Source organism: Carcharhinus amblyrhynchos, chromosome 8 (genome assembly GCF_965287045.1).
Source record: "Carcharhinus amblyrhynchos chromosome 8, sCarAmb.v2.hapA, whole genome shotgun sequence".
In the NCBI taxonomy this organism is placed as follows: Eukaryota; Metazoa; Chordata; class Chondrichthyes; order Carcharhiniformes; family Carcharhinidae; genus Carcharhinus; species Carcharhinus amblyrhynchos.
Window position 1 is genome coordinate 26,475,238 of NC_137331.1, and position 12,020 is coordinate 26,487,257.

Genomic DNA, 12,020 nt, shown 5'->3' on the forward strand with positions numbered 1-12,020 from the left:
CAAGAGCTGATGTTTCGAGTCCAGATGACCCTTTATCAGCTTTGAGCCTTAAGCGCTTGAACTTAAAGAGGTGATGACGAGGTCTGAACTGAGGGAATGACCAGGGTAAGAGCAACTGATGATTTTACTGAGGCCTCGGAAACCAAGGTGGAGGTGCAGATACAGTTCAGAAAACTAGCAAGTGCAGAAATTACTGGGCAAAATGTAATGCCTTGCCCCAAGGTGGGTTTGGTGGAGGGAGGTCATTTAATTAGACAGGAGGGTGGTGGACTGAGGTTCCACAGCCTTTCTTACCTCCAAAGCAATTAAGCCTGGGACAGGAAGGAAGCCTGTGCTGGAGCCCCCATGCCAACATTATAGTTAAGAAAGCCCACCAATGCCTCTACTTTCTCGGAAGACTAAGGAAATTTGGCTATGACGCTCACCAACTTTTACAAATGCACCATAGATAGCATTCTTTCCGGTTATATCACAGCTTGGTATGGCTCCTGCTCTGCCCAAGGCTGCAAGAAACTAGAAAGAGTCATGAACGAAACTCAGTCCATCACGCAAACCAGCCTACCATCCAGTGACCCTCTACACTTCCTGCTGTCTCGGAAAAGCAGCCAGCATAATCACGGATTCCATGCACCCCGGACAATCTCTCTTCCACCTTCTTCCATCGGGGAAAAGATAATAAAAGTCTGATGTAACATACCAACCGACTCAAGAACGGTTTCTTCCCTGCTGCTGTCACACTTTTGAATGGATTTACTTTGCATTAAGTTGATCTTTCTCTACACCCTAGCTATGATTGTAACACCACATTCTGTACCCTTTCTTTTCCTTCTCTATGAACGGTATGCCTTGTCCAACAATACTTTTCACTGCGTACTAATCCATGTGACAATAATAAATCAAAGTGGACAATTAATACACAGCTCAGGACCTCAGCATGCCATGGCTGACATTTGCCAGCCATGAATGGAGTAGTTTAAAAGATTGCATGCTCACAGGAGTGGTGGTGAGAGGCTGGGGGGTGGGGGGTAAGAGAGAGGATGGGATCCCTCATATGGCACTCAGCTCCTGATCGAGAGACCCTGCATTGAGCGGAGAGATGCTTGCTGAAAGTCACCCTGCCCTTGGCGCCCCCCGCTCCATTTCCCATGACCCCATCCCATCTCACTGATCTTCGGCTGTGGTCCACTATTTCCCACGTATTATTAGCAGTTACCGTTGGTGGTTGGCAACTCTGCTTTAGGCAGCACATCTGATTGGGTAGAATTGGAACATGGAAGAGGTTTTGGACAGTAAATGATACAAGGATACAATTGCAGATGGCCTTATCTTTGATTGATATCAAAGCTTTTACACAGCAGATCTTTATGAAGAGACTAAGTCTATTTTCTCCTTACAAGAGAAAGTTAAAGGGTAACTTTGTGGCAGTCTTTGCAATTCTGAAAGATTTTGGACACAGAAAAAATGGTTCCTCTTGCAAAAAAGAGTAAGACTAGAGACCACCATATGAGATGGTCACCAAGAAATTAAATGAGAATTCAGGAGAAATGTCTTTACCCAAAGGGTAGTGAGAATGTAGTGTCCACTCCCACAGGGAGCGACATTGATGCATCCAAGGGTAAGCAACGTGAGAAATAAGAATAAGAAATACATCATATGGTCTTACATTTGAAAAGACCATGGCTGACAGCTGTTAGGAAATAGAGGTGGATTTAAATAATCGGTATTAGTGGGTATCAGAAATATAGTGCAGCTTTAAAAGGTAAATTCATTTTTTGTGTTTTGGTACTTGAAAGGGTTAAATTACTTTAGTTTGGTTTAGATGCATGCATGGTAATCGGGGTTATGATATGAAAATGAGCAGCACCTATAGGAAAACTGGATTGTTGCTTAGCAACTAGGGGCCATCCTAGAATAGTAAGGACTTGTAAGCTGGTATCAAAGAAACCGGACAAATGGAACAGCAGGGGGAAAAACCTCACAAAAGAACAAGAGAAAGTCCCCAAAATCAGTGTGTGGGGACATAAGTATGTTTCAGGAAAACATAATTCAAAGGAACAAAGAACAAGAAGTTGAATGAGGTCTTGTTCAGGAAAATTCGAGTAAAAAGCAGAGAAAGTGTCTGGAATTAAAGAGACAGCTGAAAGAAACATACTTTACAGTCAGTTAGATGAGAAGCCAGAGATCAGAGGCAAATCAGAGCCAGAGATCAGAGGTGACATCTTAATACAGTCTGTAAAGCAACATAGTTTCGTTGGCATGGCTGGGAAATTGCATGGGAGCTTAAATGCATGTGGCAATCCAAGGCAGAGTAACACAAAAGGAGATACAGAAATCCTGGAGAGGGATCCATGGTAAAAGCATTGAGAGAAAGCAGTGTTTGAGGGAAAATTCTGAGTGCATTCTTTGCGAGGGAAGTCTCTTCATTTAAGTTATGAAGAGAGGTTGGGTAGGCTTGTGTTGCTTTGGTTGGAGCAGAGAAGACTGAGGACTGGATCAAGATGTACAAGATTATGAGGGTCATGGACAGAGTGGAGAAGGAGCAGCTGTTCCTCTCATTTGAAGGATCAATCATGAGGAGACATAATCTCAAGGTGAGGGGCAGGAGGTTTAGGGGGAATGTGAGGAAAAACTTTTTACCCAGAGGGTGGAGTCAGTCTAGAAAGTATTATCTGGGAGAATAGTAGAGGAAAATTGCCTCACATCCTTTAAAAAGTACTTGGATGAGCACTTGTCACGTCATAATATTCAAAGCTATGAGCCAAGTGCTAGTAAATGGGATTAGGTGCAAGATCAGGTGTTTCTCACATGCCAATGCAAACTTGATGGGCTGAAGGGTCTCTTCCATGCTGTATGATTCTATAATTCCAGGTCTAGAAACAGTCATGTGGAACTAAGAATGAGACCAGTTGGCTCACAACGCAACAAACATCTGGGACATTTTGATAGGGAAATGCACAGAAGTACTGAGTGAGCATCTGTCTCTTGGTTTCAGAGTGTGGAGTGTCTGAGCACAGTTGGCCTGTTGGTTTACAGGGACTGTGTACTTGCTGAGGACATTAGTGTATAAGATATATTTTGTAACTTGTGGTACTTTTATGAATCTGTATACAACTGTGAAGCTATAATGGGAAAAAAGAGCACTATATCACATTTGACCTTTTCTGATTTAATAAATGGTTTTATGTTTCTGTTGAAGGTTAATCAGCATTCCTGTGATTCTATTCATCCAAGCTATGATCTAACGAGCTGGGTTCCGTTCTTGGCCCTCACCACCCAGTAGCATCAGCTGGGATTGTAACACCATAGAACCATAGAAAAGTTGCAGCTCAGAAGGCAGCCATTTGGTCCATCTTGTCCATGCCAGCCCAAGGACAACCAGGTGCGCTTTCTAGTCCCACCTTCCTGCACCAGGCCCATAGCTTCACCGTAGCTTCATTTCTCCCACATCCCTTTATTCACTCAATGAATGAAAATCCATCTGATTCACTAGGGGAGGAAAGCTGCTGTCCTTACCTGGTCTGGCTTACATGTTACATTGCCCACAGCAATGAGGTTGACTCTGAAACTGCCCTCTGAAATGGCCCAGTCAGCCATTCGGTTCAAGGGCAATTAGGGTTGGGCAACAAATACTGACTTTGCCAGTGTCCCTAACATTCCATTAAAGGAAAAAAAAATGCGAACATTAGAAGGAAATAGAGGTTATGTGGATCCTATTAGAGAGAAAGGAAGACAGGAAGCTCCGTCCCCTAAAACCCCAACACCTAGCTGCAAAAACATTTCAAATGTGCACAAATTGAAAATGCCCAAGGGTGCTTAGATAATACCATATTATTTATCCAAATTACTGTAACAAACTCAAAATTCAATCGATGTGGCACGAAAGGATAAAAACACTTCAAGTAAAATGTAAATAACTTGTTACAGTCTGAATCCATAAATAGGCTGGTGGAATATTAAAGAAGCCAGTCATTTATTTTCCTCTAATGGAAAATCTATATTCTTTGTCATGGTCTTGACGTTAGGTTATAATTGTTCTCTGTTGAGTGATTTAAATAAACTGACTCTAAAGAGAAGCTTACTCAAGGATTAATACAATGGTGGGTAAATACTCATATCAACTATGTGGCTCGCCCCTCCCCCTCATCCCCCACCCCTTCCCTGGCACACGCATCCACACCCACCTCCTGCCAATCCACCTTGATCCCCAACATATACCCATGATTCCCCCCCCCCACTCCAATTCTATAATCATTATTTACCCCCATCTCCTTGTTAAGTAATGATGTGGAAATGCCAGTGTTGAACCTGGGTTAAAGTACAACAGGTTTATTTGGAATCACAAGCTTTCAGAGCACTGTTTCTTCTGGAGCACTGCTTCTTCATCACCTCCGTAAGCTTGTGATTCCAAATAAATCTGTTGGACTTTAACCGGGTGTTGTGAGACTTCTTACCCTGTTAAGTAAAAACTGCAGCACGGATAATTTTGTAATTTTAGCTGACAGAATTCTCCAGCGTTATGGTTCCTTTCCACTTTTCATGTCAGAGTATTCCAGTTTCAGCTAACTTTTCTTACTTATGGAGGCTCCACTTTAGCAATAGAACAACTCATCAGAAAACAGAAGAAGATCAAATGAGCTCACGAATGGGCAGAAAACTGAACCCACTGACACCAATCAAAGCTACCTTTGCTTTTCAATCATTTGCCACCCAATCTAGACTTCAATCATTTGAATGCGGAGGGCTAGGCTGAGGTGCCACTGTGGGGCAAGAACTGATCCAATTGACTGTGAGCTGTGAGTAGGTCCGGAGTTCGAACCAGGACAGGATTCCTTTAGGTTGACAGAAATAAGCATAGCGCAAAGTGACAGCACGCCGGTTGGAAATCTGAAGCGAGCCTCCCAATGGTTCAGCAGGTTCAAAGCTACGAGTAGCGGAGTCATACAGCTTAACTCACTCCTCATTGCAGTCCCCAGGCAGCACAGGAAGAGCTGAACTCAACGGGAGTCAACTCAAAGGGTTCTAATTAGTCTCAGTGCCCCTTGGTCACAGAGGAGAACCTGCAGAGAACCCTGGTAGAGGTATGCAGAGTATGGCTGTTGGACAAACTCAATCTCACAATTTTGCAACACGTGCCCACTCCCAATCGCCACCCACTCCCTTCTGCACCCCCCCGCCCCAAATCCCTCCCACCCCCCTCATCTCTCCCTTCTGCCTCCATCCCTTCAATCCTCCATCCCCCAATACCCCCAGTCCCCTATTCCCTTGATCCCCACTCCCTGACCCCCACTCTTCAATTCCCCCCAACTCCCCAATACCTCCACTTGTCAATGCCCTCCCCCCACTCCCAATCACCCATAGTCCCCACAGCCCCACTCCCCCCACCACCCAATCCTCACCACTCCCCACCAAGTTTAGGCTGACAGACTATCCCTTAGTCCAATTTTATATAACGCTGCTTTGGGATTGTCTTCCGATCTCCCAGCCCTATGCCAGTATCTAGAGAGAATTGAAAATGATAGAGCCGTCGCTATTTCCTCTCTTGATCGCTTGTGATACATTTGGGCATTGTGATTTATCCACTTTCAAAGATGCTAAACTCCTTAATATTTCCACACTCACTAAATTTATCAAACTAATTATTTCACACTCCCCATCTTTGACAACCATATCTGCATCAACTCTCTCTTTTGCGAAGAGAAAGACAAAGGCAGAATTTTCTTTTAGAGGCAAGAAGGCATGTAGTCAGGGATGGTGGTGTACCCAACCTTTCTTTTCATTCATTCATGGGATGTGGGTTGGGTCCAGCATTTGCTGCCCATTCCTAATTTCCCTTGCACTTCAGAAGGCATTTAAGAGGGAAGAAGAGGGTAATTATATTAGATGATTTCAACTCTCCCAACATTAATTGGGATAGCCATCATGTTAAGGGCTTAGATGGAGTAAAGTTCTTAAAATGTATCCAGGAAAACTTCATAGGTCAATATGTAGAGGATCCAACAAAGCAAGGAGCTGTGCCAGATCTAATTCAGGGAAATGAAGCCGAACAGGTGGTTGATGTGTTGGTGGGGGAACATCTTGGTGATAGTGACCACAACATTGTCCATAATCAATTTGAACTGAACAAAAATATTGACAAGCTCTGGAAAAATTTTTGGATCGGGAGAAGAGTAGATTTTACAAAATTAGGCAGGATCTGGCCAAGGTAGATTGGGACGGGTTACTTGTGGGGACATCTACAAAAGAGTAGTGGGGGGGGCGGGGGGGGGGGAAAGAGTACAGGCCCAACATGCTCCATCAAGATTAATAGGAAAGTGTAACAAACCCAGAGAATGATGGATGGCAAGAGACATTTAGGATACAATGCGAAGCAAAAGAGAGGGTTTTAATAAATATAAGGGGACTGCATCTGTGGAGTAGAGGAAGTGCAGGATGGAGCTTAAGAAATCAATTAGGAGAGCAAAGAGGGAATATGAGAAAGCTCTGGCTGGTAAAAGTAGGGAAAATCCTAAGATAGTCAATAAATATATCAATGGAAAGAGGACAGCCAGGGAAAGAGTGTGGCCCATTAGGGACAAAAGGGGAAATCTGTGGGTGGAGGCAGAGGACATTGGTAGGGTGTTAAATGAATCTGTCTTCACCTATGAGAATGAAGAGGTGGTTATGGAACTTGGGGAGAGAGATTGTGAGACTGTAGAGAAAATTATCATGGAGGTGGTGGGGGGATTTACCAGGGTGCTGCCTGGAATGGAACATTTAAGTTATGAAGAGAGGTTGGATAGGCTTGGGTTGTTTTCATTGGAGCAGAGAAAACTGAGGTGCGACCTGGTCAAGGTGTTCAAGATTATGAGGGAGATGGACAGGGTGGATAGGGAATAGGGATAGTTGAAGGGTCAGTTACGAAGGGACAGAAGTTAAAAGTGAGGGCTGGAAGGTTTAGGCGGGATTTGAGGAAAAACCATTTTACTCAGAGGGTGGGTGACGGTCTGGAATGCGCTGCCTTTAAAAAGTACCTGGATGAATACTCGGCAGCTATAACATTCAAGGCTATGAGCCAAGTGCTGGCAAGTGGGATTAGGTGGGCAGGTCAGGGCATTTCATGCACCGGTACAGACTTAACGGGCCAAAAGGCCTATTCTGACCTGTAGTATTCTGTAATTCTGTGAAGAGTCAACCAAATAGCTGTGGATCATGAGTTACATGTGAGGCACACCTGATGAGGATGACATCTTTCCTTCCCTAAAGGACATTGTGAATCGGATGGTTTTACAGTTACCGTTAGAATTTTAATTCCAGACTTTTACTGGATTCAAATTTCAATATCTGCTACGGTGGGATTTGATCGCGGGTCTCTAGACCATTACCCAAGATCACTGAATTACTAGTCCAGTGGCAATACCACTACAGCACTGCCTCCCATGCTACCTTGCCGCTTCCATAAGAATTAAGTTCTGGGCAAGAATGTCCATGGTCAATTTCCCCATCCTGTCACCTACTGAGGCCCTTAAGTGGACAATTAATGACAGCTTATGTTCTTCAGTCCCTTGCTGCTGTTACTAACCCAGCTGCCAATTGACTTGAAGCCATGCAGCATGCACTGCAGTTAAAACTATTCAAAACCTCTCTTATTGTTGGGGAGGATTATTTTTGTTTTATTTTCTAGCTGTTCTTTCCTCCCATCTTCCAGAGTCACTTCCTAATTTTCTCAAGGCTAATATTCTAAAATGGGCTCTGATGCAGGGTCATCTAGGCTTGAAACGTTAATTCTACTCTCTCCACAGATGCTGCCAGACCTGCTGAGATTTTCCAGCATAGTGTATTTTTGTACTAAACTTTCCCAATTTTGTTTCCCTCCATTCCTGTTTCCAATCCTCCATCAAGATTATTCAAAGGCTCCCCCCCCCACCCCCACCAAAACACTAGCAATCCGCCCAATAATGATGCTAATCCTGGCCTTGTTGATGTGCAACTTGTCCATCTGCCACAGAACTGGTCCAGAAACCCAGAAATCTCAAGCCCTCTCTCCTCCGGCATCTTTTCAGCCATGCATTCATCTGCACTACCTTCTAATTATGTACTCACCAGTACATAACACACGGAACAATTTGGAGATTACAACCTTAAGGGTTTTGATTATTAATTTCTGTGCTCGCTTCCAAAAATCTATTTGCACGACACTCATCCTATATTTAAATTAGTCTGTAATACACTTCAATTTCACATAGGTTCACATTTTTCAAGCATTTGAAACCCCAATGTTATCTAGTTGGACTTTAACTTAATCAGCACTAAAAGTTAATAACTAGGAGCCAAGTTACAACTTTAAACCTCAATCCTTCATGAATCGATACTGATGTGGACCACAAAGTTAGAATATTTAACAAGCATCTTGTATTGATGCTTACTGGGAGGTGGGCACATGGCACCGTGGATAGCGTTCTTATCTCTGACCCAAAAGCTCTGAGTTCAAGACCCACTTGGTGGCCAAAGGAGGCATATAATGCAGCCAAACAGTTCAGGTATATAGAAATCCTTCAGAACATTACAGCTCTGTCATTAGGATTCATAGCCCCAAGTTATAACATGCTTGTAAGAATGCATGCTAGCACAGCAACTCAGACTTCGCGAGTGAACTATAATATACCACCACATCAATAAAATCAAGGTAAAAGAAGGAGTGTAAGGGATTCTATGTACGTTTAGCTCTGTTTACTTCATTAACGCAAAGACTTCATTTCAAGACATTTCTGTCGATGCAATTACCTTTAAATGCTAAGCTTTTAAAGCTAACTTGACCACATTTTAGAACTTAGCAGGCATGCTGGGATTAGCTAGAAAAATTGACTGCATTCTTTGAAAATACAATGCAATCTGAAATAGGCCTTTTCATAAGCCAAACCAAAGCTTTTCATAAACAGCATCTGCAAGTTGTTTATGCAGCTAGGGACAGCATGTACCAAACAATTTCAATAACACAGATAACCAATCACATACATTATAGTTTATAGCCCTATGTTTTTGTTTTTGGGTCAAGTCTGTTCTCGAGACCTGTTCAGTATGTTTTGAGTTCTTCGACCGTACAGGACTGGCTTTAGCCAATATTTCTCTCTCTCTATCCAGTCTTTTCATGTTCTGCAATGTGTTAATTTTAAGGTCTGTTCAATAAAGAAATTCAACTTTGTATCAGTCCATCTTTGTCTATTTAGAGAAATGAATGGACCCTACACAGTGGCAACCGATAGGTAAGATATATTAGGAAGACTAGTGGATATGTCACCTGGTCTTGATGGCTTGCATCCCAGGTTTCTAAAGAAAGTGGGAGTCAAGATAACAGTAGGACTTGCCATAATCTTCCAATCTTCCCTGGATATGGGAGAAGTGCCCGGGAATTGGTGATTGGAAAATGTGCCATACTTATTCAAGGAAGCGTGTAAGGTCATTCCAAGCAACTACAGTCAGTTTAATTGTATCAATTGAAGTTAAGTGCATACTTGAGCACATATAAACAAACTCTTTCTGACACACGTGCACAGTGGAATCAAGAATATATATACCTGTAATGTTTCAGTCTGCCAAGTAAAGTCTGTCTTTGGTTACTTCCTTCACCACTGGCAGTGGGGAACGGTGCATAAGATTTTTAATAATATAATCCCCCAAAAGTAAAACAATTAACAGACTCTTGGAGGGGTTTGAATTAATTAAGGAGCAGCCACTCAGGTTTGGAAAGGGAAGATCATGCTTCCTAATTGAGTTGAATCTTTTGATGAAGTGACAATGTTGATGATGAGAATACAATGGATGTTATTTATATCGATTTAAAAAAAACGTTTGACAAAGTGCCACATGTGATTAATAAAACTGAGCCTCATGGAATGGGAGGGTCAGTGTCAACTTGGATACAAAGGAAAAACTGGCTTCAGAACAGAAAACAGAGAGACGTGGTAAATGGTTGTTTTATCAGACTGGAACATGTCGTGCAATATCTCAGGGCTTGATTGTAGCACCATCCTGGGATCACGTCTGCAGCCACAGAAACGTGTATCTGTTTCCCTGAGTAACATTCTTTCTGCTCCATTGTACAGCTGAAGCACTCATGGAGCAGTGGACAAGACTCTGGCTATAATCCCCAGAGGAACTAACACTATTCCCTGCACCACCCACCCCCTCCCTCACCAGTAGTCAGAGCAGTTATACAGCAAAATGCACTAGGGTAATTCCTATCTGATCTCGCTGATCTTTCCAGCAGTCACCCCTTCCGTCTCTTCCTGCACACTCTTAAAGAGTGGGATGGCCACAAGCTGCCCCCAACATAGTGCCCAGCTTTGCAGATGCACCGCAGTGATATCAGCTGTCATTCAAGCTCTGAAGTCTGGGATTTGGGCTCCTTCAGCTGATGACACATTCTGCATATGTAGTTGTCCAAAACATGTGAAGTATCCCAGAGTTCCAACATGGCACAGGACATGCATTAAAAGTGCCCTGCTATGTCTGGATTTATTAGATAGCACCTAATAAAATGAATGCTTGTCTCTGCTTCTCGACAAAAGGAAAAAAATACTCATTAATCAACTCTTTCTCTTGTGCTGATGCCACTTTAGGAGAGTTTTTTTACCTTTTCCCTGACCCTTGCAGTTTCTTCCCTTTGGGCTCTCTAATTGACATCACATTGAAAGCACATTGCTCATTATTTTCCTTCTTTTCCCCTGTACAACAATTACAAACATTGATTTCCTTGGATAATTCTTATGCAAATATCTATCCTCAATATTCAGAAAGGATGTTATTGTGCTGTCTATTAATGTAATCATATACTGCTTTATTCTCAGGAGGAAGGATTTTAATAACTTCCTGCTGCATACTGTGGTTTAAAATTCTAATTTTTTTTTACCACACTAAAATTGGATTAAGTTCAAGTCACTGCAGGAATTTTTTATTATGTTAATGTGCGAAATTGATTCATAAATTTAACCTCATTGCAAGGATGCAAAATACTTAATTTAATTTAAAGACATATCATAAATAGAACTACTCTTAATTATTATGTGGATGCGGTGGAATAATGAAATCCAAGCAAATTCAAGTTATTTTTTGACTCCCTTTTCCCCACTTCTCTGGTAATTTCTCTTTTATTTCCTCCCAGCTTAACAGTTTGACTGCAGTGGTTACTGAATTTGCTATAAATATGAAGTTTGGAAGTTTGCCATGTTTTCGGACTGTTGCTTTAACCTTGGACAGTTTAACAGATTTTAACAGATTAAACAGATTAACATTTTAACAGATTACAGAACATGTAATCTGCTCTGAATTCTGTCCAACAACCAACATGGGTGTGTTATTAAAAGATTAAAGGAGTGTTCAGGTTGTTTTACTGACAAAAAGGTACAAGATGTTCACACATGTAAACAATGATCAGGGTAGCTGTGCTGAGATTAGATTTGTCTCCAAGTCCCAGGGAGGTGGTGAAAAGTCAGTAATTATAAACAGTTATACTTCAAACTGCCTTTTTAATACCAAGGTAGAATTAAATTGTGGATTAACAGGATTGCTAACCAGTATTTCTACCTCGATATAAGCCCCACGTGATTCATATTGCCATGCAAATGGGCTTTGAGGGGGCAAAAGTCCATTAAGTTGTGGATTAATAGGATAGTTAATTAATATTTTTACTTAGATATAAGGTCTGTGTGATTCACACTGCTATGCAGATGGACTTTGAGAGGGCAAAAGTCCATTGGAAGCCATTATAGGATCAGTTTGCAGATTTTCTTAGAAAATATCATAGAACATAGAACACTACATCACAAACAGGCCCTTTGGCCCACAAGTTGCGCCAATCATATCCCTACCTACCAGGTCTATCTATAACCCTCAATCCCATTAAAATATCATTGAATATCATAGACAGGATCAGTCTGTAAGAATCTGGGAGAGAGAAAGCAGATAAAGATAGAGACAGTAAGCCCTGCTTTTTAAACAGTGCTTGGCCTTTTGACACGACACTAAAATTTGAGTGTATGAGGATT

The 12,020-nt window shown here is 42.1% G+C and overlaps 1 protein-coding gene across 2 annotated transcripts in view; it reads right to left on the bottom strand.

The window, feature by feature from the left end:
• Positions 1 to 12,020, bottom strand: part of dok6 (docking protein 6) — a 382,866-nt gene that overhangs the window by 175,343 nt on the left and 195,503 nt on the right. The gene's annotated exons all lie outside the window — the stretch shown is intronic.